This window comes from Sturnira hondurensis, unplaced genomic scaffold, assembly GCF_014824575.4.
Source record: "Sturnira hondurensis isolate 20B ecotype Veracruz unplaced genomic scaffold, ASM1482457v3 Scaffold0014384, whole genome shotgun sequence".
Lineage (NCBI taxonomy): Eukaryota > Metazoa > Chordata > Mammalia > Chiroptera > Phyllostomidae > Sturnira > Sturnira hondurensis.
The window spans coordinates 3,221,701-3,233,898 of record NW_028087015.1 but is presented as its reverse complement, the minus strand read 5'-3'; the positions used below and the strand labels follow the sequence as shown (position 1 = coordinate 3,233,898).

The 12,198-nt window shown below is 34.1% G+C and overlaps 1 protein-coding gene across 1 annotated transcript in view; it reads right to left on the bottom strand.

Moving 5' to 3' along the window:
- ADAMTS6 (ADAM metallopeptidase with thrombospondin type 1 motif 6) overlaps positions 1-12,198 on the bottom strand; it is a 250,909-nt gene that overhangs the window by 127,322 nt on the left and 111,389 nt on the right. The window lies entirely within an intron of this gene.

The following is a 12,198-nucleotide window of genomic DNA, read 5'->3' as shown; positions in this document are numbered from 1 at the left end:
CAAGGAAGAAACATAAGAAACATAAAAGAAATAAGAAAAAAGAAAACAAACAAACCCCAATACATCCTTTATTTCCTTATTTGATCATGTATTAGTCTCATCAACATATGCCTTCCACATGATAGACCAGATCCTCTAAGGAAATATAGGATTAAAGTTAAAAAGATTAAGGAATAATTCAATGATACAATATACTTCTAAATCTCTTAAAATTTATCATATAATCTCAAATGGTATCTCATGATACCAGCTCTCCTTGAACAGATACAAAATATATATTAATGCTCACTTTTTTAGATGAAAAAAACAAATTTAGTAAAGAAGAAAGACCTACTAAAGATCATCTAATTAGGGTTGGAATTGTTAGTAGAACCTGTCTTTTACCATGCTAGAGTTCGTACTAATTCACTGTCCTGAATCAGAAGGGAATTATAGGAGATGGTTACAACTCACTGACTTCCAGGTTATGGGCCAAACACAAAGGGAATGGGACAACTGTAATGGCATAATCAATAAAATATATTTTTAAAAATCCTTTTCTTTAATATTGATAAACGAGAATTAAATACATAGGTAATGTACATTTGTATGTGTGTTTTCAAAGCATTTTGGAAAGTTTTAATGTATTTAAGGATTATGGAGATAAAGTTTTTCTTTACCAACACCTCCCTCCCTTCATTTTTCATAGCATTTTTTGTTATTTTTATGTGTCCTATGGCCATGCCTAGTTCTATCAATGTGATCTAAAAACAGATTTCAACATTAAACCAAAATTATTCTGTAAAGGATATACCCACTGCATGCAAATAATTTTAGCCTTTCATCACAAGTAGTCAGAAATTCAGGTTGAATATTACTAAAAAAATTAATGTTTCCATTGCGACATTCTAGTAAGTACACCATGATATGTGTTCAGGGAAATAAATGGTTTATGTGACAAGAGTAAAATGTAGATGAGGGTAGTTGCTGGAAAAAACTTAGAAAGGTAGTCGAAAACAGATAATTACAAGATAATAAATGAAGTATTAATATATTTGGCTATTAAGAACTAAACATATTATAAGAACTAATACATAGTATAAATGCATTATACATGTATAAGAACTAAAGATTTCTGAATAGGACAATACGGATGTGGTCTGTATTTTAGACTGGTCATTTTAGTGTGGTGGGGGCCTGGTAATGGGGAGAGAATGGAGCAAGGGAGAGCAGATGGAAGATCATTACCAACTGGAAAATGATGTGGGTCTGAATTAGAGCACTGGATAGAGAGGAGGGATTAGATTTGAGGTATGTCTAGAACACCGAATAAATTGGCCTTCATAAATATAATGTAAAAATGCTATAGTGAGGACATATAATATGTTCATATGGGGGTGGGTGGCAGAAAGGAGGAAAAAGCATTTCAGGCAGAGGAACCAACCTAAGCAAAGGAAGTGCATATAAATATCCAGAGCCTCATACTAAAATGCCAAATCACCTCCAACGAACACCGACATTTAGTTTTTCCATTTGATACCGACACACTGGAGTCGACCTTCTTCTGTGGTCTTCTATGAACATGGCGATGGAGTTTAGAGTTAGCTGAATTAGAAACATGCGCTGTCAGAACAATCAGCTACAAACTTACAAAAGCCTCCTTTGTTCACATTTTTAATTCGATGAACTTCATATTGTGTATTTCTCTAAAAGGGTGGTCCTAATGTGTGACTACTACTCTGATTCTTGTCAAATGGCGCAAGCTTGAACACCAGTCTCTCCTCCCAGCAGCAGTCTCTTCTTGAACAACCTGTCGTCCTGCTGAGGCGGGTGTAGGGAGGAGCAGAGAGCTTTCAGAAAACCATTTGAGGTCATCACCTTCCTTACGTATTCTTTTCTTTTAAAAAAAGTACATTTTCGCTTTTTTCCTTTCTTCTTTTGAAGTCATATTTCTCCGACTTACAAAAGAAAACTTATCTTTCGCCGATCCATAATTTTACAATAGTTGGGGTATAAAAACATGGATGTCAAGAAAAGAGAAATTGGAAACCTTTGGTGTCAGTTTTGAGAAAGAGAATGACGTTAACGACTGAATAAACTATCATGCAGTTTTTTGCTTTTATCAAATTTATTTGAGTATAAAATGAAATTAACAGTTGATGGGTTGTTAAAAATATTTTTTCATGATAAATTACCATGGTTATCTTTTGACAAATAATTCCAAAGAAGTTCAAAGAACTGAGTGATATTTCTATAATAAACTCCTTTCATCTTATCTGCTTACTTATGTAACCAAAGCATCGTCATCTGCAGAAACAAAATAAAGAAACTGAACTGATGCTGAAATTCTGCCTCCCTCTATAGAAACACAGAAATAAATGGCATTATCAAAAATGCATCTAATTAAAAATACATTTTATAAAAACTTTGCTTTTATGTTATTTATTAAAATTTATATGTATTAGCTTCTCTGAGCAATCATCAACTAATAATTATTGTTATTTAGTGGACAAGTAATACAGAAAAAATTTTTCTTTATGATTACAGGAAATTTTAAATGTAATTGCTGTTTACATATATCTTTGTTATGGAGACATTAGATACAATTAAATATACTTTTAAGCATAAAATATATATTTAAATGCATTAAAATATTAAAATATACATTAGGGTAATATTCCTGGAGGGATAGAAGAAGCAGACGCATTGGGTTAAAGAAGGAAAAATGAAAAAAGTTTTTACTATAAAAAAAGAACAGGTTTGTGTATTTTTTAAAAGCATGGTGATAGTTACTAAGTTGCTATGGCATTCAGATTCATTTGGTTAGATTTAAAAGAGATATGCAACAACTTTGTTTTCATATACTAACATATACATTACTCCAGAAATTCTATCCTTTGCAATTACTTAGATGTCAAATAAAAAATTTTAGACATCAGCTGAAAAATACACAATAGCATACATACTTTTAATATTCTTTCAGAAGTATAACAGGGGAAGACTTTTTCCCCTCCTGAGGAAACTCTACTGTCAAAGAGTTTGAGAATAAAAAAGGTGAAACTCATTAGTGATCAGAGAGAATAAACAAGAGGCCCCTTTAAAATCATCATAGTGGCAAAAATTAGAATGTTACCTAGATCGAAGTGTTGGCAGTGATGGAGAGAAACTGGGATCTTAGCTCACAATCTTTGTCCTGTGGTCAGGGCAGCTGTTCCGGAGAGCAACTCAGCAGTGCTGAGTCAAATTAAATAGGCAGATACATTAAGACCCAGCAATCCTACTCTTGGATATATATCCCAGAAATATTCCCAAAGGAAACATGTATGAAGATGTTCACGACAGGATTATTTATGATAGCAAGGATTTGAAGACAATCTAGGTGTCTGTCACTGGGGAATAGATAAGTAAGCTTTGTCAGATGCATACTGTGGAGTACTTATAGACGTTGGAAGCAGCAAACAAGATAGATGTCTACACGTAAGTATGGGTGGATCTTTAAAACAGTAAAGAAATTAAGATAAGGAGGAATGTCTGCAACACTTTATCAAATATATAAGCAACAATCACATACATACTCTCATGCAACAAAAAGGCCAAGGAGCGGTTCCAGAATCAAGACTAAAGAGACACAACTAAATGCGATGAAAAGTGGATTAGGGGGAAAGGTTATAAAAGAACACTGCTGGGACAACTGATAAAATCTGAATATGACTATATATTAATGTTAGAAGTACATCAGAGTTAAATTTTCTAATTTGATAATTATACTGTGGCTAAGAGTTTCTCTTTTCTCCTTAGGAAATAGATATGAAATATTTGGGAATAAAGGAAATGTCTACAACTCATTTTAAAATAGTTAATAAAAAATTAACAAACAAATACAGAAAGAGAGACAGCAAATGTTACAATATATTAACAACTGACTCTGAGTGAAGGGCACATGGCAAATATTTTTTAAAAGATTTTATTTATTTATCTTTAGAGAGAAAGGGGAGGAGAGAGGGAGAGAAATATCAATGTATGGCTGCCTCTGGTGTGTCCCCTGCTGGGAACTGGCCTGCAACCCAGGCATGTGCCCTGACTGGGAATCACACCACAGTTGTTTGGTCCACAGGCCTGCACTCAATCCACTGACCTACACCAGCCAGGGCAAATCTTTTTTATCACATCAATATTTCTATAACTTTGAAATCATTTTAAACTTAAAAAGTTAAAAATGAACACATACTTGTACAAAACAACATTCAATATTTTATAAGGATATGCGTGGACTCAAAGTTATTAGAGTAGTTGTCTATGGGTGCGAACAAATGGGAATGGGAAATGTAAATATAGAAATAAATACATAAATATATACATTAAATCAGAAGGCTCCTTACTGTGACTCACAATGATGTTGCGCCAAGCACTGAGATTGGATGGATGGATGGATGGATGGATGGACAGATAAATGTAAAGTAAATGCAAGTCTCTGCTCTTGATATAGTTTTTTAAAAAAGAATAATAACAAAAGAGAGTTTGGTCAACCTGGGGCCCACTCTGATGAGTGAACAGCAGTAGCAAGAGAACACACTGGTGGTTGGTCTTGTGTTTGATAAAACATCTCAGATCACATAAAGGCAATGGTTCTCATTTGTGGAGGGTTTTAGGAACACAGTGAGAGAGAAAGATGAGGGGGGAGGTTAGGAGAGACAGTCCTCCGTTGTGATGTACAAGAACACTTCACACTGGGTACACCAAGTCTGCAAAGCTTGCTCTTCACCTAGGCTCTCTCTCAGGACAACTCTAAGAAATGGAGTAACATTGCCCCTGGATAAAGAGGAGGTTTACTTACTGCGGCAGTCCCCATTTATCTGTGGTTTGGTCACCCATGGTCAACCACAATCCAAAAATATTAAGGAGAAAATTCCAGAAATAAGCAGTTCATAAGTTTTAAATTCCGAGTACTGTGATGAAATCTTGCCCTATCCTGCTCTGTCCCACCCTGGACGTTAACAAAATCTCTGCACAGCACACTCCACACTGTATACACTACCCACCAAATGGACAGTTAATAGCCATCTTGGTTATTAGATCAACTACTTACCATGATATGGCAGTGCTTGTGCTCAAGTAACCTTTATTTTATAGTTATAATTGTCCTCTTTTATTGTTTCTTACTATTGCACTGTGTTTAATCTATAAATTAAACATTATTGTACATACGTATATAGGCATGTGTGGATGTATTTATAGGAAAAAACGTACTGTACATAGGGTGTGGTACCACTCACAGTTTCAGGCATCTACCAGGGTCCTTGGAACATAGCCCCTGTGGACAAGGGGGGCCTACTGCACTTGCTATAAAAGGGGTAGATGCCCCACAGTCAATCTTTCTTGGTTTTGATGAAAACCTAGCGCATGTGCAGTGTCCGTCTGGGCAGTACTGTGTTGTCCCCGTAGGGTTTGGGGCCAAGAGGAACCAAAATACACTGGCGGATGCTTATGCTGCTTGCCATAGACTTAAGTGCAAAATCCTTTGTCTCTCACCTAGGAATCGCATACATTTTGACAGCATCCATGCAACAGTAATAGGCCAGCTTAGCTTCTAAGTAGGGTAAAAGCAAATCTCTAATCCAATCAAAGAAGATCACAGTTGATTAGGATAACACCTCCAAATGTGAAAAGGTAAGTAATCTTTAAAGCAATGTCCTTCAAATTAGTCTTAATTCTTTAGAAAATGAAGCTCAAATTCTCAATAATATTTATTATAACACAGTAAGCTTTTTTTGTATAGCCTTCCCCTAAAATAAACTGTATGTTAAAGGTTTTCAACTAAACTTCCCAGTGGACACTTCCCATTTTTTTATATCTCAGTATTTCTGTTCCTATCTCAAAAGTTTCATGGGTACTTCTTATTTCTACATTGGTTGGTCAGTAAAACAATTTCCCTGCTTTTCCTCTAGATAGCACCCAAAAGCAATAAGAAAAAAAACCATAAAGACACAATATCAATGTATGTGGAAGGATGACTGAATACATAAAAACCCAACACACGCAGAAAGATTCAGAGAATTACAGCAGTAACTGGGGATCTCAGCTAAAAGGACCAGAGTATGTTTTTCCAAAGTTCAATGCAATGATCTGAGAGGCACAACCAACACCTTCTATGAGCCATTGGAATGAGGGAATATACTCCCCTGTTCTCGCGGTCAGAAGAGTAGACGGGGCCAACTGTAGGAAGCGTATTTGTAGGGAAGCAGCCTGTCGGTGAGGAAAGATGAAAAACTCTCCCTGCCTGGCAATTTTATAAAGAAATACAGGGTTAAAACAATCGAATAACACCCAATACTGTTTATCGTTAATAAGTTCTTGCTGAGAAAGTAGCTCTGGCCTAACATTACTGTCTATAAATGATTTATCCTGAAAAGTCAAACTCATTCAAAGATGTGCAATTCAAAAGAAACAAGAAATAGATCTACAAGTACGTTACATCAGAAAAACATGCAAGAAAATGCAGATGAAATATGGACACAGCTGAAAAATGATGTTGCTGCAGACAAGATCAAAATTGGACACACTAATCTGAACAAACCAATGAAGATATCATTTTATAAGAGCAAGAATTTCATGCAGAGATACAAGCATGAAAATGTGGGAAGGATACATCAGAGAAGATGTGGCAGGACCGGAGATGAAAACATGAACTGTCTGAGGAAGGAAGTGGAGGAAAAGGGCATGTTGAGGTGTCAAAAGAACAAAATGAGGCGACTGCTGCACATTTCTCACAGGAGTGAACAAAGCAAGCAAAATCAAGTGGATTAAGAGTTTCAGAGGACCAAAGTAAAGGAATGCAACGTAGGAATCACTATTGTTCCCAAAGAAAAGAAATAACATAATAAAATAGACAGAAAAGCCATTTAAAAATTCATGAACATTTTTAAGAAATAAAAATGGCTAACATCTGATCAAAGTGCACCAGACTGTGTCCTCGGAAAAACTGGCACAGAATGAATCCACACTGCGGTGCATCCTAATAAACTTCCGGGCTTTGAAAAGAAGACATATTGTGGGCCATTGGGGCAAAAGAACAAATTGTCTAATAGAAAAACAGTCAAATTCACCTCGGATTTCTCCGTAGTGACATTTAATACCAGCACACCATGGAATGATGCCTAGCAAGAATATTGCATTCAGCCAAACTGAGTATAAAATCATCTCGAACAAGAACTCAAGGAATAGACATCTCATAAATCATTCTTACAAAAAATGTTACAAGATAAACTTTAGCTTTGTTTAAAAACAACGTGAAAGTTTGATGGTTTATTAACAGTATTTGAGTTTTATAGCAGCCAAAGCATTTAACACAAGTGAAACTGGTCACTAGTCCAATTAACTCTCTTTTCATAATTCTTAATTATATTTTGGTTTTTTTGTGGTGACTTTTTGTCTCTTACATAATATATATGTTACATAATACATACTTCAGAGATCAGAGAGTAATACATATATTTACATTTTAAAGAATAATGATAAAGCAAACTTCTTTGTTATCTCTACCAAATTTACGAAATAGAACATTTTCAGAATAATAAAAGCCTGTCACTTATGTTCACCTTCATAATCATATTTTTCTTCCTCCCTGGAAAGAGAATGATTATCCTGACTTTTGTAGTAATCATTTCCTTCACGACCTGTTATAAAACTACGGTAGTTGTGGCCCTGGCTGGTGTAGCTCAGCGGATTGAGCGCAGGCCTGTGAACCACACGATCGTGGTTCGATTCCCAGTCAGGGCACATGCCTGGGTTGCAGGCCAGTTCCCAGCAGGGGACTCATGAGAGGCAACCATACATTAATACTTCTCTCCTTCCCTTCCCCCCTAATGATAAATAAATAAAATCTTTAAAAAAAAACTATGGTAGTTAAAACAATCTGATATTGACAAGTAGAACCTTTGAAAATAACAAAATTAAAAGCCCCAAAAGGACATGGGGTGATATTAATATTTGTTAAATCCAAATAGTCTGCAGATAGGTGTCTGTTATAATACACACATGTGCAAAATATTTTAACATAAAACTTTAAAATGTCTATATAGTTAATAACATGTATTGAATATATACAGAATACTTTGTTCTAAAACTCAGCAACTGAATGTTCCTCTCTGACCAATGATGCAAGATAGCTGAGTTGGTTTTTTAAATGGAAAATTTTTAATTCTAAAACTTGAAAGCTGATTTTTGAGATCTTGAAATATTTTGCTCCAAAAATAATGATATAAGTTGTTGTTATGTGTCTAGGATAGTGTCTACAAAAAGCCTATTTATCCTATCTTACAGACTAAATATTTGCCTCTGAAATGAAAAATAGTATATGACAACACTGTTAGAATTAACAATTAAAGAACTGAAATATATTTAACATTTTTCCTGTGGATCTAATAGTACTTAGGGAGAAGTAGTTTTAATAAAGAATGAGATAAATGAAATTTACTGAAGGACTTGCATTATCAAAAAGTTCTACGGGTAAATGTTCTCATTGTGTTAAGTCTAAATTTAAAATTTTGTGCTTTTCTTATTTTCCTTCATAAAGATATACCATGACCACTATATAACTCTGCCTAGCAGTTTTGCTTTTTGTTTTAATTCACAAATGAGAGTTAGATGTTATTGAAGTAATTGATCAAGAATTGGAAAATTGATCAAGAGTAGGAAGAGAGTTAAATGAACAAAAGGGATGTGCTCCGTGAGGACAGGAGCTTTGTCTTCATGGCCCCTGCATACACAATGCGCTCTATTTTAGGTAAATAGAGAAGGTGCTCATTGACTCTTAGGAATCAAATTGTGCATGAGTGAAAGACTACTTACTGACAAACTGTAAAAAATAGACAAAATTTGGAAAGCATCATATGTGTATGCCTCCTTTGATGAAGAATAATGTAATAAAATATATATAAAATTGTATAAGTAATAAGAGGGGAAAGAGGAGAGTTTAGATAAAAATAAATGGCATCACCACTCAAAGACACGGTGGTTGCTATATACACTAAAAACTTGTGCAATAAAGGTTACACATTCTATTAAGCTTCTGTGAGGGATTAACAAGCACAAGCTGGCAGTTACAAAACAGGCACAGGATGTAGATAAAGTGAAGCGCAGGGAATGCAGTCAATACCGTAACTGTGTAGGGTGCCAGGCAGGTACCACACTTATGGAGGGATCACTTTGTAAGTTATGTAAATACCTAATTGCTATGCTGTACACCTGAAACTGATACAATATCAACTATACTTGAAAAAAATTTAAAACTCATTGAATTTATGCTTCTGTGGCTCAGAATCTGTCATATGCATCAATCTATTGACATGTGCTTTTCCCAGATATTTTTTGTAGTAGATTAGTTTTCTATAAAAATAATATATTCCTTGAAATGATGTTTAACAAAACAAAATCTCCATACACACACACACACACACACACATATATATATATACACACCCATATAAGGAAAAAATTCCTTATGTTATTTTATTTTAAGGATATATCATAGGCAGCTCATTGGTGATTATATTCTACATTAGTTAACCATGTATTATGTGACCACTTACTGCAAAAGTAATATAATGTATTTTATGTCACAAAATAATAGCTTATACTTGATTGTGGTACACCATTCTTATTTGTTCTTTGGGAAGATTTAAAAAAAGATGAAAACAGACTACTGAGTATACCTGTAATGGGCATTTAAAATCAACCGATGTTTTCAAACCCAACAGAAAATCTGCATAGCTAAGAAAAATCTTAAATGCCCAATTCATTCTTTTCATCTAAGCAATAAATTTTATCATGTCACTAATACATCAACATCACTTTTTTCTTAAATAATCATGGTATTCCACCATTGCCTTGCATTTTGTTTAACAATCATTAGTACACAGAGCATGTATTTTAAATTCAGCTACTATAGGAAAAAAGTGGACGGTTACTCAGTTCTGCAATATGACAACACATATACAATTAAAGAAGAGTTTCTTAATGTTTCAAAGTTATTAAATTTCTCTTTTAAAAAAAGACACTTTAAAAATGATGACATAGTCTACATTGTGACAACTATAAAATCTCAAAAATAAGTCTTCCTATTATAGGAGAAAAAATATAAGGGGATAAAGGGACGTCTTTCTTAAAAATCACTTTTCATTTGTAATCTCTTTGATCTGTTCTTATTCATAACTGATCTTGGCTATGAACCACTTGTTAGAATAAAGCAAAGACAAAATTTAATGGAGGTACTCAGAGCCTTCTATACCCACATCTGGCAAACATTTCTAGATTTAATAGTTACCCAACAGGATAGTTATTATAATTTGCTCATGTGTTTTCTAAAACAGAATTTGGGACTCAGTTCTACTTTTGGACTTTATATACAATTGACTAAACTCAGTGAACTCAACATTTTTGACTTATTTAGGAAGATATTTAATGAGGAGGGGCTGTACGTAACAGAATCTAGACTTTATGCCACCTGCATAAACCAACTCCACATTTAGTATGTCAGTGAAATAAGTGTAAAAAAATTACATGTTTCTACTACTCTTTTACACTTTTGCTCTCTCATCTAACTATAAAGATGGCAGGGACCAGAGGAAACTGAATATTAGAAATACACTAAGGTTTTGGGTGCAGTGTTTGTGTGTGTGTGTGGAATACTCATGGCAAAGGTAGGTAAGGTAGCTGGAACAAGAAAACTTTTGCCATTATAACCTCCCTTGTACTATGAACAAAATGCAATTAAATAGCTTATGACAGCTGAAATTCATATCAACCAATTAATATGATGGTATTTGCCTACAAATCTATTTCTTTGTTTTTCCAGCAAACTGAAAGGAATGACTTAGCAGAGTTCCTAATATTGATAGTAACTAAATTCTACTTAAGTAGGTTTATTATTTTTGTAATACATACACACCTACATAGACTTACTTTATCTATAATTGCAAATACTTAGTCCAGTAATGATTTTACTGGACTTATCTCATTTTTGTCATTAATACATATCATGGCAAAGGCTGAATTATTGAAATCATTTGATTGTTATAGTCTATTATAATAACATATAATAAAGTCTTTGTTTTTATCATTGTTTTATCTACTTTGACACATATCTACTTTGTCATGTCTACATATGACACTGCCTGTATATGAAAATGTACATTGTAGCCCTGGCTGGTGTAGCTCAGTGCATTGAGCACAGGCCTGCGAACCAGAGGATCGAGGTTCGGTTCCCAGTCAGGGCACATGCCTGGGTTGCAGGCCGGTTCCCTGCAGGCCAACTCCCAGCAGGGGACACACCAAAGGCAACCATACATTGATGTTTCTCTCCCTCTCTCCTTTCCCCTCTAAAGATAAATAAATAAATAAAATCTAAAAAAAAAGATTCTCTCTTCATTTAAAAAAAAAGAAAATGTACATTGTGTACATAATATACATGTGTGTATATATATAAATACATGTGTGTATATGAACAGATAAGTAACATAATTTTGGCATCTTACTGGCCTTGACCAAAATGTTATATTTATAAAAAGATCATAATGGAGTAACATTTTAATAATAACAGAAATATGTTATAATTTGAAAAATATAAAATTTCATCATGAATTCATAAAATATATAACATGAATGAAGAGACATAAAAAATAATATTCTCATGCATGGTGTAACCAGATGAGAAAATTGTTAACAAAGACACTATACAGCTCTGTAGATTAATCAACTGAGGAGTGAAATGCTTCAGTCATGTGTTATTGAGTAAAAATGTTTTCATCCCAGAAAGAAAAAGTTCATGTGCTTCTCCAAAGGGTATAAAGCTTTAAAAGAACCACACATTTCATTTGAGTTAGAGCTTAAAATATAAACATTCAATACTCACTCATTCATTAACAGTCATTGACACAATGCCTATCACATCACATTAAAGGACTATTTACCTCAGTGCCTAATACCCAATACATCATGTCTGCTTTTAAACAACAACAAAAACATAACAACGCATGCTGAAACAAAATTGAAATAGACAAAACAAGCATCAAAATTAGGCTCAGCTATGACACAAATTATGGAATTAACAGACAGAGAATTTAAAATCATTATGATTAAGACTTCCAGCCAAGATGGAGGCATAGGTAGACACACTGTGCCTCCTCACACAACCAAAATAAGGACAACAAAAATTTAGAAACA